The following is a 25,459-nucleotide window of genomic DNA, read 5'->3' as shown; positions in this document are numbered from 1 at the left end:
AATTCGTAACGTTATGATATTTAAAATATTATTTTGTCTTTCAAAAATAGTACATTGCATATGGTGAGTGGACTAGATGAGTCTTTGTTAGGGAAGCACAATGATTTTGACACTAGTCGAAGGTGCATACAGACGAGCGCCCGCGAGTGCTTAGTGTTCATCAGTAATGAGTGCTAAGAACATTGTGTTTGACGGATAATAATTTTGCCCACGTGCTATACACTATACTTTATTCAACAAATTTCTGATTTCGCGAATTCTTATATCAGCAAAGTAACCCTAAATCAGGTGGTATTATATATGATATTAGTACTTGACTGCTTTCATTACTCATTTTTTATTTATTTTATATTTTATGTTAATCAATAAAAAAAAAGCCAAAGTATTTATACATACATACTGACATGAAAATTATTAGATTGATTGGACTACTTATTCTAAATATATATTAGTGTCGAGATTCTTTTCTCTTGTGATAATAGTAAAGTTCGTTTTTCAGAACGGTCGATAATGACTGAAGAGAAAATATGATTATGGATTCAAATGCGTTTGTTTATGGTCTAGATTTATGATACCGATCAGAACACTATTTTTTTGAGAGCTTGAAATTAAAATGAATATAACTAGAAAACAATTTGACTTCAAGTTCAGATAACTTTTGAACAGGTTGATTTGTCAGAAAATGATGAAGATGCGTTTTTTGGTAGATCATTTAATTTTCTACTAAAATATGTCTGTAGATTTTTTGTTAGACGCATCGTTAACAAGTTATTAAAGTCAGAAAACGCATAAAGAATTTTTTCCATGTTATTCTTATTGAAAATAGAAAAGCGCGATGCGGAAGTTCTTAATGTTAATATTGAGAGCTCTAATTTTCACCGGCGTATTTTTATATTTAAATATGAAATTTCTGAACCTGTTTCCGAGAAACATTTTTTTTTAAAACCCTTATATATATATATATATATATATATATATATATATATATGTCGGAGATAAATGTGTAACTGGGTTTTCCCAAAGACTTTGAGAAGTCCCAACAACATTTAGTTTATATTTTATTTAAACAACGATACTTAACAATAATATTTTACAACTTAATCAGATTGTGAAAATTTTTAAGCTTGTTGTAAAATATTTTTATGACGGAGACTTACACTTGGAGTGGCATCTGTTCACCAAACGTAGCCACGGTCGGAGGATAGGAAAATAATGGAATATAGAATAAGGTAGTTCATTTTGGATCTTTCAGGTAAAGACAGAAAGTTTTTCGAGAGTAAGAGTTCAGAGTGCAATTAGAGGACTTCTATTTGGGCTTGAGTCGAGAGCACCCCGTATTCTGCTGACCGTATATTCGTTCTCAAGTCTAATTTTACTGTCGTGCGTATTTTGTTAACTCAACGATTGAGTTCTATTTTAAATTAGTCAATACTGTTATACTACATATGTATCATAGACCCACATAGTTTTGAGTGTAGTTATTACAATATTCAATATTTCGTGAATATTCGACACTGTAATATTCGTCTTAGTATACAATACATTGTAATACTTTAATTATTTGTTATCAATCACTTTGAGCGTAATTTTGTCTGACGGTAATTATTTTGTTAATTACCTGATATTTTTATAATTAAATAGAAGTGAGTAATAATAATAAAAGGACTAAGGGTACTGCCCAACTACCTGTTCTTCATATATAAAATAAATTAAATGCATTTCATTGAACAGTAACCATTATAAGCTCAACAATGGTCGAACATAATAGCACATAAATGATAAAATCAATCAAGTCCTTTACTTTTGTTTTAGTGATTTGTTATATGTACGAGGGTAAAACAAAATTTATTGTATGTTTTACTCTATCGTTCGGTAGAATATCGGGCTACAAAATATTGCAATGTAATTTTAAATAACAAATACAAAAATATAAAAAATTTCCAAAATCACGTGAATTAAGTTAGGACTTGTATAATGTCTGTATTACTTAATTCCCTCTGTCATTCGCATTCTTCGTTTGTCAAGTACAAAGAAGCGCTAGATTAAGAAAGTAATCTCATTCGTGTTCGTGCGACTAAGGCAGATATAAACGATAGCACCCAGTCAAGGATTTAAAATAGATTTAAGTCACGTTCATTCTTCTTAATCTTCACTTTTTTTTTGACAGCTAAATGTTTCTCAAGATAAAAAATGTCTCAAGATGCGCCGCTTAAATTTTTTTTTTTCTACAATTTTTGAAGAATCAGTTGATTAATTAAAAGTTTATAATTAGTAAGCAATGGCTCATGTAACCTGAATTTCTTGAAATTTTATTTATAATATATACATTTACAGAAATAAAGTAATAGATCTTGAGTGTAAAAGCTCTAGAGCGTATTTGAAGAATAATCACTAAGAGTATTTTGTTGAAGCGGATAACGCTGCACAGGAAGGAATTACGTGCGAATGGTAGCCGTTATCCGGTTGTGACCCGCCAGTAAATCGTTTTATCCGGACCGCGCATTTATTTGAGTCCGCCCGTGGGGCTAGTCCAGCCATTTTTCTAAAACTATTCCAAGTACAGCCCATTAGAGGAAGTGCTAGAGATGTTAAACTGTTTTAGCATTGAAGTTCGCCGTACTATACAGTACAACGACGCAACTTTTGTCTTTTACAGCCTGTTACTGCTTGGATATAAGAATAAACGAAGAATATATCCACATTGTTCATACTTTTTTCATCCTCTAAAATATATATGTACATGTCTTAAAGTTTTTTTTTGCACCAATATAGTTACAGCTACTCATTTTTTACGCTCATGGTAAGAAATTCATACATATCAAAATATATTTGACTTTTTTTTGTCATGGCAATATAATCCTATATATATTTTCAAGAGATACATATACCCCGAACTATAGCAAAGTTTGTTTTGCAGTAGGTGATAAAATGTACAATATAACGACGAAGGTGAAAAAAAATATTGTAAGTCATGGCCTGTGGACGAAAAAAAATAGTCGAAAGCTTATTACGTGTGGTAGAAAAGTCACGTTGTATTGAGTTTTATGTGAACTCTTGGTACTCTGTCGTTTGCTACTCGGAGTTCTTTAAAATCTACGTAGATACATGAACAACTATCAAGTTCTCGGTGTGTTATCCATCGTCGTAAAATGTGTCGCACAGGTATTCATTCGACATGGGGTAAATGCAAGGTTACATGTAAACTCACGTATATTTATATACATTTATGTATGTATGTATATATGAACTGTTATACTAGGTGTGCTGAGAATATCTCGGCGTGCGAATGTCGCAAAAGTACAATGCTGTGGTCCGCGCAGCTGCTCGTTTGCTGGTTTAGCCATCGTTATTGTTACTTTATTGGTCGTAAATCCTTCCAGTGTGCATGTCGTACAGGCCGAAGGATACCAAAAACTATCGGGATATCCTCATGAACTTGGTATCGTCACGCACATGATACTCTGAAACAGTCTATGAATTTAATTCGCCACATTCACGGTAAAATAAAATTTTTATGTAACATTTTTTTTATATGTTAAAAATAATATATATATGTATATATAGGGGGGTGGGCGTACCCCCAAAATTTCATAAAAAACAAAAATTTTTTGTTTTTTGTCTAATTACTATAAATCCAATATATTTCCGCATTGTCAGCCCTATCCATAATACCTAGGGGATAATGGACCAGCCGGAAATTCTAAAGAAACGATTCTTTGATATTTTTATCGTCAATTTAAAAAAAATCTAATACATTAATCCATTTTCGGGCTGATTCTCTATAAGTGGGGCAAATTTGGCCACTAAAAATATTCGAAAATAATATTTTATTTTTTAATTGATAAAATTTTTTAAATAATGCAAAATAATCTGTAATCTGCAAAATCAAAAAACACGTTTTTTGGGTTCAAAATGATGACAAATAAGAAATATGGAATTGTTTTTTTTTTTTTTTTAACTAAAAAACAATAAGTTATTAAACTAATCAACGGGGGAACGATTTATTACACCTAAAAAAATTCTTTTTGAGTAAGGTAAAAGCCCCTATACCCGCTCACTTTTCATTGGTGTGAGATTCAATCATTCAATATTAATTAATAAATCATATGAAAAACCATATTTTTTTTATAGTTTTTTTTTATAGTTTTAAGTATTAGAATAAAATTTTAGTTTGAAGAATAATGTAGATAATTAATTATTATTAATTTTTTAAATAAGGTCTTTGAGTGTACCCATAGTCGCTCACTAAAAGTTGCGATGTACCATTACTCGATCAACATATGGCCCTATAGTCGCTCAAAGATAATATCAATTAAAATATGATCAATTTATGTGAGTCAAAATATATCGAAGTATATATTAAGTTTATTATATTATACTTATAAATTATATATATGCTATCCATATATGGCAAGAATATATTGAGCATTATATGAGATAATATATACAGAAAAATACACAACATTATAAATGGGTAAATATATTATTATAAATATATAATCCAATATATTTAAAAAACATATATTTTTCAATATAGATATTTTTGCCACTATATATTTATCACATATTCACCATATATTTTTTTATATACTTTTAACAATATACAGCTTTTCCATGCGAGCTCTGCTTCACAAAAAACAAAATTTTTTCTGCCTTCGTACCCACCTATGATGTGAAATGTAATTTTTCTTTATGTATATTACAAATAAGAAATTTGATTTAATGAAATTTGATCGACTTTTAGAATTTTTTTTTTCGACTTTTCTTAAAGCTACCCTATTTTGCTGGCCAAAAAAAAATTTATTTTTTAACGGCAGATAAGGATTTTGTCTATTTACCTTAAATATCATTAAAAATAAAAAGACCTAACATTTTTTACTCTTTGAAAACTTAGTATTTCCTTAAGTATCCCCTTTTGCCCCCCCCCCTCCCTCCTATCTATATATAACATGAAATATCTTGTTATGTGCATGAGAAAGATACAAAGATATTACCGTAATAAGTAAATTACGGAGGTATTCATTCTAAAATATCCAAAACGTTAATTTATGAGTATTGTATATTTAATTACTCTGATTGTTAAAATTACTTTTTATGTGGCTCACGAAGGATCGGACCTTTTTAATAAATTATATGCATTCTCCTGTAGCAAAACATTTTACAATTACGAAAATATTTTGTTTCACTTTATTCTCTTTTAACTGCGAATTTCTAAACGAATAGTTGGTAAGTTAATTGAAAAGGGAAGTCTTGTTGCTAGGGGTAGTTGCTCAAACGTTTTTTTGAAGTGTGCTCAGTTGAGACCAATCGTGAAGGGTTAGGGCGGCTGTCTGGAGTGGTCATTGTTGAGGTTGTTTGTAAAGCTTTACCAATGTACAGTTTTAAAAAAATTCTTAATGTTGATTAAATTTCCAACACTTTAAATACAATTATTATTTCAGTATTTATTAACAAGTGCTGAATTAAGAAAAGAAATCTGAAAAGCGGTTAACCCTGCGGGTCAGCCCCGACGCGTCCTGCTGTTTTCGAGCTCAAAGAGCGATTAATGCCGAAGAATGTTCGAGCTCTTTAAGCTTGACACCACCTTTGAATATATTGGTATTTCCGAGCCCTTTGAGTTCGAAAGAAGTGACGTTTCGTATTAATTTCCAAAAATTCAATAAATTTAAAATCATCATTAAGGATCGCTTTTTAAAGTTCTACTTAATATTTTGCTTGATAAATTCAATGTTTTTGGGCGGAAATTAATAAAAATGATCGAGATAAAGAGTTACGTGAACTTTGAATTAAACGAGCAAGTTGATGTATAAAAATGGACAAAATGTCACAAACAGTGGTTTTTCAAAATCACCGATCATGATATTATTTAAAACACCGATCTGGTTGTAAAAAATTATGTAGCGATCATCAAACACTATGAAGTCAAAGGGCCGGTATGAATTTTGGAACATATGGGGAATTACAATATTCGTTATCTAAGAAAAATAGAATAAATTATAATTCTTCAAATTCTTCATCGCTGATATCTTTTAAACAATTAATCCGATCTTACAATTGAGGCAATACACGCGGCTTATGGAAATTTAGAGCTGATTAGATTTTGAAATCAATCCATCGAGTATTTTAAAAAAATTATTAAAAAAAACATTGTTGTAAAAGTTTTATTTCTAAAATAACTCGAAACGTATTGTATCAATAAAATACAATTTCTCACAGCACCTCAGAATTAATGAGTCACTTCGAATGCCACCTTAAAGATCTAAATCGGTATACCCGTACAAAAGTTATAGAATATTTACATACACTCGAACATCCTTTTAAAATTAGTCAGGGTAGCTTCTCAGGACCGTAAAACGTCGAGATTTGTTCAAAAGTCGGTTTTTGAGAATTAGGATCGAAACCAATAACTTCCCTTTTTTTTTAAAAATTTTCAATTCTTTTAGCGGGAAGTTAAAAGAAAATATCCCATAGAGGGATCGAACTCACGATCTTCGTGTTATTAGCCAAATTTCTAAATTTATTTTTTAAAATATATAAATTTTAGTAATATCCGGGAAAAAAATTTAGATCTGTTCTGATCAAATTAGATCAGCTCAGATCAAATTTGATCATAATTTATACTGAACCCAGATCAGAGTAGATCTGATTTGATCTGTTAAGATCAAACTAGATCTGATCAGATATGACATTTTTCTTTGGGAAAAAATAGTCCAGATCTATCCTGATAAAATCTAATCAAATCAGATCAACCTAGATCCAGTTAGATCAACCTAGATCTAGTCAGATCAAAATAGATCAACATTGGTTAAACGATCAATTTATGAAGTAAATATAAATAGATTTGATTGGACCTGTACGGATCAAACTAGATCTGAGCTGATATAACTTTTTCGGGAAAAAATGTTCAGATCTGTTCTGATCAGATTAGATCTGTACAGATTATAAAGAAATATTTCTTCACATTATATAATAATTATACGATTAACTATCTGAATTTTGACACATTTACCTAAATGTTGATAATTGTAAAAAGCCTATCGTAATTCAAATAAATACATTTTCTTCTTTGTTCAGCTAATCATTCTTTTATTATAGAAAATCTAAGCATGATAATAATCTACTATCGATATTATCTGATATTCATATAGGTACTTCATATACATCGTTACATGACTTTCTTGGGTAAAAAAGTATAAAATATTTTAGGGAAAAATTCTTCATGTATCTTAAAATGAGATTACTTTCATTATTGTTTATAAAAAAGTGATCCTTTATATTTATGCAAAATGTTTCGTATTAATTGTAATCATTTTTATTTAACAAAAAATCAATCTAATTTATGACAATATTTCAAGTTAAATTTCGATTCTATCATTTAAAGGAGAAGATAAAACTGATCTCATATGGGATATGAAACGTTTACTTTTCATTTTAATGGCTTCAATCCTATATACTTTATATAATTGTGATATATTTAATATATTTTTAATCAGACATATCAATTTTTATTAGGATAGAGATAAAAAAAAAACAGATCTATTTAGATCTAGCGAATTAAATCAAATTTGATCTGAGCAGATCTAAGAGTGTTTTTTATTTACTTTGATCTGTTCAGAGTAAAGATCAAAGCAGATCTATTCTGATCAGAGTAGATCTAATTTGATCTAAACAGATCTGGCCAAAATGCAGGTCTGTTCAGATCTGAAACATCAGATCTAATTTGATCTGAATAGATCTAAATTTTTTTCCCGGGAAGGTAATAAGTAAATTTAATAAGCGTATTAAACTCAAGATCTGTAAGTATTTTCTACCTGAGCTAATGGGTCACGATAAGCTGAGTCCGTTTCAATAGTCTAAATAAATACTAGATACTAGTAAAAGTTTATTTTGAAAATAATATATTTCCAATTCTTGGATATTAACGATCTACAGTTACGAGGTATAGTCTAATCAGTCAATTACTTTATATCATTACTGAGTATCAGTTATACGAACGTTGTTTGATTAGTCCTTATACTTTAGCATCCGCATTGTGACCAAACATTCCAGTCTGACTCCTTTGCAGATTCGTTTCGAAGTAGCGTCACTTCAGAAAACATCGTCAGGCTTAATTTGATGTTATCTATAAGTCGAACTAAAGCAAACGATGAACCTTGAGTGGTTTGTCGTTCGGTCACTGCCTCATACTGATTCATGCACCAGAGAAAGTCACTGTTAGGTAGAGGTATATAAATTATGTCCAAGACGTTGTCCAATGTAAATGCAATACAAATTGGACCAGGCCTCTTATTATTATTCATTGAAGACATTTGTTAGCTTATCTGACGTTGCAGTCCTTTCAACAACCTATACAAGCGACAAGTCCTGCAAAAGCCTTTTCTCTTTCGTTGACGATCATTAGACCTCGAAAAGATTGCAGCAAGTGTATGGTGTGGATAAGAGTCTACAGCCAAGCTCTTTGTGCAAAAACTAAACCCATTCATATTGCACTTTAATTATATAAATTTAATGTTGCTGATAAAATATAATCATTTTCTTTGTCTCTGTGCATATATTTTTAATCCATAACTAATGGCTGCAAGGAGAGTTACGATGTTTAATTACTTGATGTCATTCTCGCTGTCTTGCGTATAGAATTTTTTCACAATTCATCATTCAGTCAGCTAGAAAAAGCGTAACCAATAAATTTATTTTTTTCTACAACATCATTTTATACATACGAAATTTTCATTTTATTTTTTTTTGTTATACAAATTCACTTGTTTTGTATGCCTGATTTTTGAATCTGCTTGTGAAATGGAAATGTTACTGCCTCAAGAAAAAAAAAAGTATAAAAAGCACAATACAGTAGCGTTCATACATATGTATAATAATAACTGCCCGTATAAATGTGAGAAGTTGTTAAACAACTTGAACCGAGATACCGTATAGCAAAGTTAGAAAATCCAGTTGCACCATGTGGATACTTATCTTTTCGCTGCTCTCTCGTTGGCGCTTGAAAATATAATATAATGTATATAGTATAGTTTGAAAAGGATGAATGAAGTCACTTGAATAGGTGAATTACTCATTTTCTCGATAAGCTTTATACGTATTATATTATTTTAATATTGTACATGTCTAACTATATGACTTATAGTAGAGTATAGAGGCTAGAGGCTAGTCGTATGTTTGAATAGTAAAACAAAAATTTTGTTCATAAAGTTATATTTTATTTAAAAATTATTCATTCGATTGCTATGTATATTCAAAGTAATAATTCACTTGTTTGAATAAAAAAAAAAATTGATGTAAAAAAAAAATTAAACAAAACAGATTGCTTGTCAACGATTATTTTAGACAGATATGTAAGATTCTCTATGTATCATTATGCATTGAAACAACTATTTTACTATGGGAAAAATTATAAATTATTAAAAAAGTTTTAATTATCGTACGTAGCACATAACCTATATACTTTATTCTTTGGAGCAAAATTATTTATCGAACTTTAAGCTAAAGTAAAAGATGAAAGATCTTGAATTTTACTTGAAAGTAAATTTTTTTTATCCTTAATTTGAAAATACATTCAAATAAATTGAGAAAATCATTTACGTAGAAAAGCATGCTCTAATCGCATTAAAAAAAATTTTTCCTAGATTGTCCATTGAGCGTCTCTTTTGTATAGTGTGAGTAATGCGGATCTTATCAAGCAGACTGACTAATTAAATTTATCGTTTTATTTTTTTAACGTTTTATATTTAATATGAGATAGTCATGGGTAGAAATATTTTTTGCTTTTTTTTTTTTTAATTTTAATTAAGTATGGATTATAAAATATTCTGAACATTGTTGTATTATTTTATTTACTATAAAACTCGTTCAAAGCAGTAAACGTATTAAAATTCTATAGAAACGTGATATGAAATGAATGAAAATTATTGCAGTTTATGAAAAGGCTATTGAAACATTTTGAATGCTATCGTAATGGAATTTCGAATTACTTTCTCTTTGATAGTGGAAAAAAATATCAAGTATTCATTAAAGTTTATGTCAAATAGCTTGAATTTTTTTATTCAGAGCAATAAAATATGAAGCGGAAGAAGTAGATTTAGCTTATCAAAAAAAAAAAAATTGCAATTGGCACCTAATTGTCTGTATGAAGGTTTTATGACGTATCTTGATTGCTATCATATGAAATCTACCAATAAAACTTATAACCCATTAAAGACGTCGCCCATTAGTTTTAAACGTTAGTTGATGACGTCGTTAAAAGGTTATAAACATCGTTCTTCGTCAACAATATTTTTCATTATTTTCTGTAATCACAAAAAAAAAAGCTCCACCGATAATTCTTCTCAAAAAGTAGTTGTATGCTGAAATATTGTACACTTTATATGGTAATTCATATTATGTTTTGTTCCATCTACTCGTTTAGTAAGATGTAATGAAATTTTGAAAAATGACTGATTTTATGCTTAAATTTGGAAGAATATGAAAAAGGGAAAATTATAAATTGTAAATTGTGTGAAATCATCCTCATTCTCATTAAAAAAGCGTTAAAGTTTTAAACTCATGTCGTTGATTCAAAGCTATCAAAATATCGCATTTCAGGTGTAAGTATCAAAAATAGCAATAATTATAAGAAATAAACCCTTATATATTTGAATTCAAAATGAATCGTTTATTTGTAAATAAATTATTCTTTATCATAAATAAATAATGTTTTTTTCTCCATAAATAAATTTACTTAGCAAATAACATACAGTATAATAATAATTCCTTCATTCTACTTTGTTAATTTATACAAATAAATTTCATTTAGTTAAATCTGCATACTCATTAATGATTTTTATTTATTTATCATAAAATTTAAGTTTTGTCCTCAGAGAAAAGATTATTTTATGGAATTATTATAGTTGAAAAAAAAAAAATATCGATCCTGCCAGGATTCGAACCTGGAATCTTCTGATCCGTAGTCAGACGCGTTATCCGTTGCGCCACAGGACCCAATGACATACTTGTGAAACATTTTACAGCTTGGAAATTATTTGATAAGACCCACAAAGAAATAAGGAATAACTTTTTAATTTAGCTATGCAATTGCTTTCTGAACTTTAAACGTATATTTTAAGGTTCATTAAGAGCACAATATCCGTAAAAATGACTTTACTTAACTTTAAATTCTCATTTTTCTAACCATTTCTCAAATAACTTCCGTTAAAACGCTGTTAGCGTTTTCAAACAAACTCTTCTAAACTTTACTATGAAAATCTTTTAGCTCTTGTGAAGAGGTATGTTATACGAAACTTAAAAAGGAATAAAGCAATAAGAAAGACCTTACAACACAGTTGCCATCATAAACGATTGCTTTTTACTGTATGTTATTGAAAAACTTTGCCATTGTGTATTTGATTAGGTATTTTTTTTTATAGATTACAAATACTAATTCCACTTAAAAAATAAGAATTTCATTATATTCATTATTATTATCAATTTATGTTATCGTTATTAAAATTTCACAAATCAACGAGTTAATATTTTTTTTATTCAACTAATTATTGATAGAAGCAATTACAAGCATATGTTTTTTCTAATAAATTAAAACATAGATGCAATAAAACGCATGTTCACACTCCAATGCTTCATTTTCGCAAACTAACTTCAATTTAAATTGCATCGATAACAAATATGTTTACTTGTAAGCTCGTTAACTAAGCTTTGCACATAAATATCAAATAGAATTTCTGTTGGGGTCAAGGGCTGAGCTAGAAATAAATCTAATTTTAGTGCTGTTGGTATGTCGTCGAGCGAGACCAAAGAATATTGAACAACCTTTCATAAAAATGAACTTTTACCAATATAACGTCGCGAATATTGGAATAAAAACAGATGAAAATAAAAAATGAAAAAAAGAAAGAATAGAGGAAAACGCGTTAACCATCGAAAATAGATTCTGGTGAAGCTCAATAAAGCGAACAAGTATGAATCTATACAGATGTATATATATATGTATGCACGCTCTTTCAAGTTGTCACGTCTGTGTTCTCGATTTCAATAATCCTCCATAAAACACCACCATAAAATTATTACTTGTCCGCGAATCGGAAAAACTTTCAGCAATTGTTTTCTCAGGAAAAAATACGACTCGAGACAAATAGCACACCAGTGAATTTACAGCCTTGCACAACCTTTTCACATATGTCATCGATGTAACTTTTGTCGCAGTGCAACGGTGAGTGAACAATGTTTGCACACATTTCTTTTTGTCGTCTTCTCTCTTTGTTTACTCTAACCTTTAACAATATCAACTTACAAACATATATCCGTATAAAGTTTTTTGAGTTTATGTAATATATAGCTGTAAGCCCATTAAACTTTTATGATTCAAGCTTCTTTTATCGTGGTACAATTGGACAAATACAAGTCGGTGGTAGTCCGTTTTAGCAGCATCAGTAAAGTGCCTGGCTCCAATATTAAAAAGTATTTTCTACCATATCCCGTTTTTTACACTCAACAATATTTTTTCGTTATTTTTTACCACTTCTTCAATGTGGTTACCAATAGCTCAGAGGAGAGCAAATCACGTACTATTCAGTTGGCACACACTATTGACTGGTCTGCACAGTTACACTACACTAGAGTTTTAGACATGATTTTGTGTGGCTTGTTTTCGCAGCCATTGGACAAAACAACTCGACTTTACGATCAAACCTTTCAACACAAAAAGCGTGTCGGTCCAAACTCTCTGTAACCACAGAGCACCATTGAAGCATGGGAGAAAAAAGATTGTAGAAAAACTCACGGTAACTATTGGATTTGCTGGAACTTTGCACGATCAACAAACGTCAAATAAATTTGATTTTCTCGCGTTTTGTACTATAGAAAACCATTGAACTGAACTTTGTTTTGTCAACTTTTGTTACTCTTGGAACTCGTATTTAACGTTCAATGATCATTAAGTTCTTTTTACACATAACAGATAAACTGGCCAAAATTATCTGCAGAGCTAAGTTAACTCAAAAGTTTTGCCCATCATCTAACAAACTAATTAATTCATTTGAAACTCTCTTTGTTTCTATTACTTAGTAATTTTAATCGTTATTTGTCTTGTTTACAATGTACTAATACCTAAATTAACATTTGTTTATTCACAACTGACTCATAAAATATCTTATTTTCAATGAATTCGGCATGTTCATCAATTTTGAGAAATTATTTTACGTGATAATTGTTAAAAATAGATGAAAACAAAATTAAAAAGTGAGGTCAGACTCAATTATGCAGTAGAAATTAATTTTTTATAGTTTTTTAAAGCTTTGATTCTTTTGCGGCTTAGTATTATTCACCTTTCTACTAAATTTTTAATATTTTTCAACTCTGAGACTAAAAATATTCACTATGGTGGAATTTAATGAAATATTTTTAAATAGGATAATCATAATAATACGAGGAAACAAGAAACGGGATTTTCTTCACGAGGAATGAATAATGAGCTTTTCGTATATTCTTATTTTAAAAGCCGTAAGGATTTTATGGTAAATTGTTGAGGTGTAATGCATAAAGCTGATTCTTAGATATGTTGTGTATGTTAATGATATCCCTGCACTCTGTGAACTGATTTTCAGGTCTATCCGTCTCGTAGATGCGAACACGCGCGAAGCCGGATCTTGTTTTACATCCACTTTCACGCGCTACCTACCTCCATGGTGCATCCTCAAGAGCATGTTTTTGTTACCACGAATCGTTGAATATACAAAGAGCTAAGGTAGCAAAAAGTTCTCTACATAGAGATTACTTGCCTTTAATTTTGTGAAAAATTAATTCCAATTTATCCAATTCACCTTATTTTTATACTTATTTTCACTTTAAATTTTAACAATTCCAGAGATTATTGATTATTTTATTGCGTTGACATAGGTTAAGTGTCTGATTCTTTGAGGACTGTTCTGAGGGGGTTATAGTCTCCATGGAGAAAAGTAAAACCTCAATAAGACATTCTTTCTATATTTCGCATTGGTATAAAAGCATGTCAGAGTGAGTCTTGAAGCACTCTTTCAACTGTACTACAGTATTACGGCTCGCACGATTCGTTTGGTTCACTCTCTTTTCTTTACCATTCTTCTACATTTTTTTTCTTGTCTTGCTTTTGCTCTCAAAAAGCATCGTCATGAATCAATACCCACCACATTTGGCGTTTATTGAAAATAAAGAGAGAAAAACTGAACGAATGCTTGATGGGGTCAGAATTTTACTGAATTTATGTTCATTTTTATTTTTTATTTCTTCATAACTGTGATTTTACCGTGAAGCAAAAATTCTTTCTATTTTCCCTACACATACAATTATTTAAAAACAACGAAAAGCAAACCATCCGTTTATTTTCTGTATACTTCAATTCTAAAGTTTCAGAATTGAATTCTATAATTCTGAAATGCTACAAAAAAAATAACTTTTGTCATAAAATCCAAGGATAAAGAAATGAAAAAAAGAAAAAAAAAAAAATAAATATATAAACATTGTGTTTAGGATAAAAAGATTTGTTTACCAAAGCACGACATACAAAGAGATATAAAAATAAAATGAAATTCCGCAAAATGATTCAATATTTTTCTCATTTTCCTCTGCACACTGAGAGCATTTATACTAAAAAAAAAAAAAAAAAAAAAAAAAAAAAAAAAAAAAAAAAAAAAAATAAAAAAAAAAAAAAGAACTTTACATTGAAATTTGCTACTCCGTTGCAAGGTTCCCGTGGTGTCTGAATACAAATTTACGTAGCACGGTCAAGGGAAAGTGGACGTAGAAGTAAAAACGTCGCCCACCAAGTCGATCGCACATGTAAAATATTATCGGCAATAAAAACTTTTGTTATTATTTATGACTATGACGGTTGGAGTCGATCTGCTGAATATTACAAGCGCAAAAGCGCTCTTAATATCGTTTGCAAGTCGCGGTCTTAACAAAATAAAAATAATTTTTCTCACTTCGTTGTCCATGTACATACGATTATTATTATTATTGTTATTATTGTTAGTTTCTCCTCCATGTGCAGCTTATTCAGCACCCACTTATTCAATACCCGGTTATTGTTATACGTGTGCTACGACGAATCCTCACGCTCACGCAATTGCGCACGCACGAACGCATATGCTGGCCTTTATACCATACGTGCTTGCAAAGCTTTGTATAATCTATTTTTCTCTTTCTAATTATACTATACTCTTGCAACTCTCTCATTCCCTCGGTTGTTCTTTGAGCGATAAATCATAGTGCAGATGCCATGAGAATTTGTGGTCGCACCCTGTCGTCGACCAAGACGACAAGACGACAAACCATCCAATACATAGAGAAAGCAAGAAGAAAAAAAAAATTATGCGGTGCTTTTGACGTGTACTTGGGAAACGCCCCCATCATACTTCGACAGTTATTAGGGAGCAATAAACTACGAATATTATCAAGAAATAAAAAATAATAAATTATATGATCATAAAATTTATATCATAAATTACTTAAAGAATATAAATAACTAGTTAAATTAAATGAAATTGAATTTAATAAAGCTAGTATGCTATATTATATTCCAAAGCTTTTAATAATCTACTATATAGGAATGTATAATAACAGAAATAAACAATCTGAATTTCAGCAAGTCGAATTGCTTCAGATTGCTTCGACACTAATTGAACCGACACCTAATTCATCGTTACCACAGATTAATCAGACAATATGATACTGTCTGCATACTATTTCATTGTTTGGCTTGTACAATTGGTTATACAAGTTACCTTCTCTGACACTGCCCACTGACATATCTAATAGTAAATTTCAGGATTTTATAAGCTTAACATCGTTTGTCAGTCATATATTTCCTACTCAAATGTCAATCAAACGTAAACGTGCTACCACCGCTTTCGTTTACATAACCGGCTAAACGGATAAGTTGTTGTACCGTCACACATATATAATAATTCAATTCTGTTTTACTCTTCATAAAGGATAACGTCACTATGTGATGAATACATAATTTCACTCGGTGAATTTATTTACATGTATCTCAATTAGATCATATCCAAGCAAATTATAAATTTATATTGTATAAAAGATAAATTTACCATTTTGAATAAATACACAATATAAAACTATATTGATAAATAACAATAATAAATAATATATTTATGTATAAAAGGCTTTGTATCATAAGAGGTTATGTATATATTATAAAATGAGCGTGTAACCAAGTAGATCGATTCGGTTACTTTAAATTTATCGACTGTCGAGGCTAATAAATTGTTTTGCGGCACGTCGTGGTCTGTAGTAACGGACGTTATTGAGCCATTAAATCGTGATTACTTTTGTGTGTTATTGGATGCGTTGACATTTCTAGTATCGAATTCTATTCTTTTAGTTTATTTGTTATTATTATTTTTTTTATTACCATATTGTTATTATTCTATTCACTGCTTACCGTAAAATATTTGTCATACGCGGATGCATGCAGTGTCAATGGTTTTATTGTAACAATGGCCATATATGTGTCTAGGTAGGCGTAATTATGTATATCTTAACCATAATATGTGCGACAATCTTTCGCACTTGAATTTCATTTTAAAAATCCTTTTTCATTTTTACAACTCTTTCTTCTTTATCAGGAATGACATATGAGAGTGGTTTTTTTTCACGTCCAATGTAGGAGGATCAACTGCGTATTGTTTGCACGGTTGAATTTGTAAATCCGCCTCGGCTTAAAAAATAAAAAATTCTGTAACAAAAAATAAAGTAAAACTAAAACTCATACAATAGTCGTCTCGAATAAACTTCAACAGTCTTTAAAACTAGCAATATTCTACATGTTAAAATTACTCCGCAATCCAGACTCAATTGCTGCAACTGTAATCCTCCATTTTTTTTTTTTTTGTTTTTTGTACACAAATCACAAAAGATTATATTTTATTCGAAGATAACGATAGAAATAACCGAAACAGAGAGATTTCATCGTAAGTTATGGGCTTTTTTTTTTAAATCAAATCGAAATTATAACGCGTGTTGAAGGTTACTAATTAAAAATATATATATATTTACGTATAATGTTATTGGACGATAGAAATACATAGCATGCATCACAACTAAAGAGATGTGCGGTATATATATATATATATATATAGTAATGCTACATATTCAACAATTAAGTGTGATGTACGAGTTTTGAGTGTCGCGGCATATCAAATAGGCGTAATCGTATAGGTCCGACAATAAATTACGCGTAATTAACCAACCGTATAGCGAGCGAGAGAATGCCCGTATCGCGTGTACGATTCATATACGCCCAGTATTCCGAGAATGTAAATCGATATGTATAACATACAGGAGTATATCCACAGCATGCCAGTACAGAGACGACTGCTGTTGTACAGGATCGAGACTAAACCCGCTGTGACCATAGTCATTATTATTATTATTATTATTATTGTCATTATTGTTAATATTGATACACTCTGATATAACAGACGATTTTGAGTACTTATATCAGTGTATTTATGGAATTATGTCAAAATCAACTTTTGGCAAAGTGTGTAAAGTACAAAAAGTTAGAATTTATTTAATTTTTTAAATGATGTGCATATTTTTTTTCTTGTATCAAATATAAAATACTCATAAGACTTGTCGATTCATTTGAACGATTTAACATTACTTATTCATAATGTGTTGTATGAACGATAGATCTTTAAAAGAGAGGGATGCACGCATTCATTCATGGATCATTATGAGTTACTGTATCATAACACGCGAATTCTCAAGTGGCCAGAGAACTCACGACCACTCGCGTCCTCATGCAATATTACTAATTTCAAGGCGATAAATTTATTCCGCATGTTCGTTTTACTTTATTTCTATCCGAGTAAATTTTATGATTGTTTGCGATAATACTGACTATGTTGACCTAATCATCCTCATTAATAATTATGGATATTTGATAATGAATTTTTTTCTTTTTCTTGTTTTTTTTTTTTGCCATTGGAGGAAAATATCAACTTTACCTTTCTTAATAACATTTGAAAGTTTGTTATTGAATAGAATTTGTAGTGCGACCACCCAAGTTGCCACAGCATTCGACGCTGATTGTTCATCGTTTTCAACCATGTCCATTTATTTTCTGTCTCACTCTTATTCAACTGACTCTTTCACCTCTCTCCATGGCTCACTGCTTCTCTGCTCTTGTCTGTTGCAGTTACTGCTACATAACAGCTAAACAACTCATTTTTGGTCTCGATTGCTCGATCACGAATTGTAGCTCGGAGTTAGTTCGTCATTAATTATCAGACTTTTTAGGTCATTGACCTTGTAGTTTTCTTTTGCAATATTCTCGCCTTTTATCGGTAACGCATATAGTTACAATAAAACTTTTAATGACAATCATAAACTTAAGTTGGTACAAATACAATAATTAAACTAATCAAGATTTATTTTGTCAAGATATTAAACTAATCTTGGTTAAATTGTTGAATAAATCTTTTAATCTTGTAATAAATGTTGAAAATGTTATAATCTAATTAAAAATTGTTTGTTTGTTTTAGGTAAGTTGGGTTTTATATTCAAAAGATGTAAACTGGATGGATTATCATGATAAACAACGTTAAATAGTGTAAACGTGATTTCAATTAACGCTACAATGATTGCACGGTACTGAAGGTAATGAAACTATCAAGTTTGTCCCTAACTTGTTATACCACACGTACACACGATGTATGATGCGACGACGAGTTGGCGACAGCGACGATGCTAATACTGTACGATAGAGCTGCATAGTTTTAGTAGGATAGAGTACAGGGGAGCAAAGAAGAACGGGATTTTGCTTCTAACTCAGCCGGTTGCAGTAATTTCCTCAGCAAGGCGGCGCCTTCTGTCTCAGTGGCGTGAGGGCTGCTCGTTTATCGTTCTCGCTTTGTTCCACGTGGCGCGTATGCAACCCGCGGATAATAGCATTGGCTATATGAGGTAATTTAACGGTGGGACGTCGGAGGAATCACCGTGGAAACCACCAACTAAATTCGTGCCACGAACGTTCTTGTATGTGTACATAATATACATATATATAACGTTACGCGAAAGAATAGGGTACAGAATGAATTGTTACTAGTTTTTTCATTTGATACACGTTATATTTATCTTAAACTAACTTTTAATTATCAATGAAATTTTTTCATACTATTAACTTCACTGTCGATATATGAGTAGTTCTCACGAATTTGCGAAAAATGACTTCGTATAATAATAAAAATATAATTTGTAATAATTGACAATTTTATATATTCAATATATAGTACACAAGTAACTTACCTTAGCTGACTATGTGGTCCCCACCTTTTTCGATTTAAATGAAAGTAAAGGGGTGATTCACTAATAGAATGAAGTGAGGGGATGATAGTGAGGGAATGATAAAATCAAACATTACCTACAAAAACTAGTCGAATACTAATCTCAAATCGAATTACGATTCGAGGCAAGATTTCTACTCCTCAAAACATATGTGAAACGGCATAATGATTATTACAAATGAAATAATTACTTTCTATTCAGATGGTGTGAGGCAATGAGACATAAAAATGTAGCATTTAAATAATTAATAAAAAACTAGTTGACAACAAGTAGTGTATGTTTCTCGTTTGTTTTATGTTTTGCAACTTTTTGCTATGTATTTACTATAAAAAAGAGTTGATAGTAAAGATTTGGACCTTAAAATAACTAAATTCAAAGTTTTCTGTTCAAACACTACTCGATTAATTCAAAAAAATTCAACTTTCGCGCCAAAACATAATTTTTCAAATAATCCCCCCGTCAAAGAACCCCTTGCCATAATTCTTTATTTTAATTCTGCTAAAAAAATTTCACGGACCGATTGGCTAAAAGATATTCATAGGTTTTCAAAGTCCAGGCAGCCCATTTACCCCCCCCCCCCCCCCCCCAACACTTCTCATGTTAAAAATTTTGGTGGGTCCAATTTGCCCTAAATATTTCGAGGCATCATAAATTTTAGGGGGCCCATTTCGCCCCTCCCCCTCGTTCCCTTACATTTATACATTTACACGTTTGGCAGTGTAAAAAATAAAAATTTACACTGCTGAAATTTCACACAGGATCGGTGTCATTTTCACACCAAAATTTTTACACCGATGCATTTCCACTACACCGGGTCCATCAAATTTTTTACAGTGTACATTTGGTTGCAAGATATGAAAAAGATTGAATTTCAGGGAAACTAATATTTTAGTTTCAAGTTTTAGTTTAAAAAGCAATGTTTTGGTTCTATCTACCGATGAGCCTATCAAGATCAAAAGATGGCTTTAGCATCGAATGTGTGCACTAAGTAAAATTTCCGTGCGCTAAGCATCTTAACAATAAACGGCAACTTACCGTACAGAATAGCGTGTACTCAGATAGGATTTATCCCTTATAAGTAAAAAACAAATTATTTATTAATAACACCTATTCGATTTACCATTTACTTAACGTAATGACGTTCCATTGTTTTTTCTATTTAAAGGATGAATTATGGTTTTACAATTGTAAGCAATGCTATGCCTGCCGGCCAGCCTTTTGTTCGTTGACTAGCTTATTAAGACTCACCATCTACTATAGAGTTAGGCCTCACTCTCTCGAAAAAAGGCTAGAGAAAAACATTGAGATTGACAAATATATTATTCTCTTATCCAAGAAGGGTCCAATTTGACGAAATTCAGAAGCTTGACAGAACAGCATATTGAGTTATTACCACCTTCTTTCGTACCGATTATAATTTAACTGGCTTTATAATTACGATCAAACGATTAGGGTATGCTGATATTTCGATCAATTATTGGGTTTAATAATATTCAAATAAATACTAGTCTCTTTCTAATCATAAGATGCATAAGTGAACTATATTTGAGTGTTATTCTTTTACGGGTTTTGTTTTTATTCTTTTATAAATAAAAATAAAAAATTTCTTATAAAACTCATTTTATCGGTCGGTCGTTAGAGGATTCAAGTTCTTATTTGTCTTTAAAGTTATATTTTAAGAAAGTAAAGAAAATATTTTATCAACAACACGTGACCATAGTGACAACATTGGCATAGTTGAATTTATCTTTTTTCGTTTGGGTGTTTGTCGATGCAACATGCGCGTTTCACCGTGTACCGCGTTAACTTGCGAAAATTGGATTTCTCTGAGGGACGACGACGAACTTTTGGGGGTAAAAGAACGTGCACTATACCGTGAACTAACTGTAGAGACAGTATACGTACATATAGGTATATATATATACTAGAGTGTAGGAATCAAGATAGTAGAAAAGGGTTTTAGGTTCGAGAAAGGAATTTCAGGTTTTCCCTTGCTGACAAATACACACAAAATACTGGGGTTGAAAACTTTAGTGCTAACGCAGCCGTGGACTTGTTTCAAACTTAGCTAACAAAACATCCCAAACCGTTTCGTTTTTCTCGCGGACTTAATTGACGAACTTTAGTCGTCGCTACGTCAACTCTTGGCTCTTTATAGCTCGTTCACTTTACTCTACTTTGTTTCCACTTTTGCCCCGGAGTATATATATATATATATATATATATATATATATATATATATATATTTTGTACTGTATATATCAAAAAATTTAATTCATTTGTCACAATATCCTAGTATTACAATAATTTTAAACGGATAGTTGTTTCTATTTATTAGACCGAAAATTCTGAATCAAAATTTTTTTACAGTGGTTGCGAATATACGTAAAAATGCATTTTACTTTAAATCCATAGTTTATTTATTTTATTTTTTTTTCATTCATTCAACTTCAACAAAAGTACGATACGGCTTGAAAACTTTTCAGACAAATTCATTGTGCAATGAAAACCGCACAAAAGGCATTTCGATGTACCAATCCTAATCACCTAATCCTCTTATAAATCTTAACGAACTTAAACTGGATATATAGAGTAGCATTAAATTAAAAAGTTTTTTCTGCCTGACAGATTTATAAAGATTTAAATTGAACAAAAATTAATCCCTATTATATAAATATTCTTATAAAACATACTTATTATGGATAATAGATATTAATAGTTAGTTCGCCTTAAATGACTTCATCTTAACTATAAAAATATAAATGTGCATGTACGATAAGCGTGGGATTGATATCAAATTCCAATCTTCACACATTATTGTGTATGATAGATATAATTTATCGAATGATACATCGATAGAGGCTACTTTCCATCAAAAAGGGAAAAGATGGTGATCCGAAGAAGAACGAGAGAGTTAAAGATGTAAATCGATAGAAAGGCAAGACCGTGTATCGTCGTTTATAGCCAGGGGTAACGAGACTTGAAGCGTCGCGACGTAATTCACTTACTTCAGTCGTGCAACTGACGTTAATCGATCGACATTAGCTCATGCCCCTCTGCGATTAACTTATGATCGATCGACGATAAACAGCGCGATCCTGGCTTACGTGCAATTTAGTCATGAATCAGGTTTTCGCCTTACATCAACCAGTAATAAAACGAATTATATGTTTCTTCTTATTTAAATCGGATTCAAGCTTCATCAGACTTCTGTGAAGACTAAAATTTTAATGTTTTTTTTTATACATGAAAACTTGAAAGCAGATAAAAAAAAAATTACATTCAATTTTATTTACATGCTCATCAAAGTCAGAAGGCTTTCACAGCATTGAAAAATTTCTTAAGACATTTATCTATTCAATAGAGTCCTCTTGATTTTTTTTTATTCGCTTATTGATGTCGTAATAGGGTAAAATAGATTCCCCTGACTATTATTGATTTTTAAAATTTGAGTTGTTCACGGTCGATAAAGGGTCCTAATTATAGCCTGGTTAATTAAGTTACACGGAAAGAAATACATTGCGGATATTCCTATGTCAGTACAGCCCATCTGTAATATCGCCACGTGCATTGCTATAAGTCCTATATGTATAGGATTATCTACTATACTGTATGGTACCAAAATTTTTGCGTCTATTACACGGGTACATAGTAGGTTTGACGTGATAGCATTGCCGCCAGCCCCATACTGCATCGCAGATCTCGCAATGCTACTAGTTTTTCCCGCAATACTACTTGGCGCGACAATCAATAACTCTATCGAATTACGGCCAATATTTCATGGGTACAACTACTATACCGACATAAAAATTTATAAATTAGTAAAAAGAAAATAAACGCGTGTTTACAAGTGTTAACAAGTTTCGCCTTTTACTAAATAATGTTTAACTACTTTGAAATAAATTGTTTTATTAAACTAGTTTAATACAAAATTTTTAAATATTTTTCATTGAACACACTGATAGAAGAATTTGTTTATATTTAATAAGCTTAATTGATGGTTATTAAATGATTTTTCAACATTATACGATTTAATAAATATTTGTTAACAGGTAACAAATATTTATTAACAATTAATAAGTAATTTGTTTAGTACAATTTATTAACCGTTCATAAATATTTATTAATAGTTAATGAATATTTGTTAACTTTTAAAAAAATTTTTATTTATTATAAAAAGCAAAAACAGCAATTTTCTTTTGACACTTTTTATAACCCTATAGATGGAATACATGATAGTAATTTTATTCACTAAATAAATTAACGTTTTTAATATTTAAAAATATAAAAGATAATTATGAGTTGTGATAGAATTTGGTATTTTATAATAAACGTTATTATAACATAATATAATTAATGCAAATAATTTATTGAGATGATTTTTATTTATAAACAATCTTTATATCATATGACATTGTAAGCGAAACAAATTCACTCTACAAAATATTTATTTGCTGTTAATAAATATTTGTTAACTATTGATAAATACTTATTAACTATTCATAAATGTACTTTCCTCCCAAATCAATATTTATTTAATGTTAAAAAATATTTATTAAAATTTAATAAATTAAATAATTGTGTTCAAATAAATTAAATGATTAAGGTAGCTCACTCGCAAAACGACTTTTCTTAAGAATGCGATGAATTTAAAACATGAGATTAACAAAAATGTCTAATATTTGATGAAAAAAAAAAACAAAATTTTTTCATCGATTGTAAGACGAGATATTAACAATCAAAAAGTGCATAATTAACATGCTGGGGATCTACCAAGTATAAGAAAAACATGTAATTTCCTGAATATTTTGGAAACAGTTCTTACCATTTTTTTAAAAAACTTATCCACTGTTAAATGAAAAAGTTATAAATTTTTTGAAAAAAACTCTGAATTTCTTGACCGATTTGTTTAAAAAATATTGATTTTTAAACTATAAATAATTTTAAAATACTTGACGTGTGGTAGGGTATAGCAATCACAACTCAGCAACGTTGCAGTCGTCATACTTAACCCGCGGAAATTCAAATGTCACTCAGTTAGGTTTATTTTTGAGCATAAAAGCATTGGAGGTCAAAAAATTTTTAGAAAATTTTTCGAAGTAATTTTTATGAATGTTAAACATTTATTCAATGATTTTAAACAAACAAATAAATTATTTTTTGATATTAACTTATATTAATGATAGCTCGGCTGCCCAATTCCAAAACACAGTAAGTGACAAATTTTTCAAAATCGATTTTTTAGTATTTTTAGTTCCAATGGAGTTTTGTAAACATGATTCTATACATATTTCAAAAATTTTATTTTTATCACTTACTGTGTGTTTGAAATTGGTTAGCCAAGCTTTTCTTATAGTTTTAGAATTTTTTAAAATTATGATATTGAAAGTAGCACACATCGAACAATTTTTTTCTTTTTATTTGCGATTTTCTTGTAAGTTTAAAAAAAATTACGAAAATATGCACAAAAATTAATTCTATCTAAAATTTGTGATTGTCAATAATAACAACCAACATGTATACTAAACTCACTATATAAAGATTGCTACCTATACGTTTAATCTACAGACTATTCAATATAAATGTTTGCAGCATTGCCACATTTATTATACTCATCAGTGTAATTGTATTAGTGTGTATCTGTATATTTAAAACTAAAATGTATTGGATACAGTCTCTCACAAAAATAAAATAATCTCGCATTGAGTATCTCTAACTTTTTGTAGTTACGATTAAGTTATACTATTGGCTACGAATGTCGCGAGTAAACTATCTTAATAGTTAATAAATCCTTCTACCAGTGCATAACTTATTTAATTAATTAAACTAACTTTGTTACAACTTCAATATTAGCGTAAGAGATATAATAATAATGGATAGACTGTTCTGCCATGAGCATCGTAAATGTCGCCATAGTAAAGGTCTGACGCCCATAGTAACATTGGCGCATCGGCTATAACTATTGTCGATGTTACAATTCTCACCATAGCCAAATCATCTATGCTGACGACTTTTTATCCAATGAAAATCTTCTAAACCATACAGTATAGTGTTCACACCCATACACCCAGTGTCGCTAATCAGTAAGACCCGAACATTCGTCCCA

General features: G+C 30.3%; 1 protein-coding gene and 1 non-coding gene across 2 annotated transcripts in view; one reads left to right on the top strand and one right to left on the bottom strand.

The window, feature by feature from the left end:
• The window catches only part of LOC103573956 (mannosyl-oligosaccharide 1,2-alpha-mannosidase IA), a 276,712-nt gene that overhangs the window by 88,822 nt on the left and 162,431 nt on the right, over positions 1 to 25,459 (top strand). The window lies entirely within an intron of this gene.
• Trnar-acg (transfer RNA arginine (anticodon ACG)) lies at positions 10,917 to 10,989 on the bottom strand. The gene has a single exon. It is a non-coding gene; the product is annotated as a tRNA-Arg (tRNA).

This window comes from Microplitis demolitor, chromosome 8, assembly GCF_026212275.2.
Source record: "Microplitis demolitor isolate Queensland-Clemson2020A chromosome 8, iyMicDemo2.1a, whole genome shotgun sequence".
NCBI lineage: Eukaryota > Metazoa > Arthropoda > Insecta > Hymenoptera > Braconidae > Microplitis > Microplitis demolitor.
The sequence above is the reverse complement of the archived record's forward strand: the minus strand, read 5'-3'. Positions and strand labels throughout refer to the sequence as shown.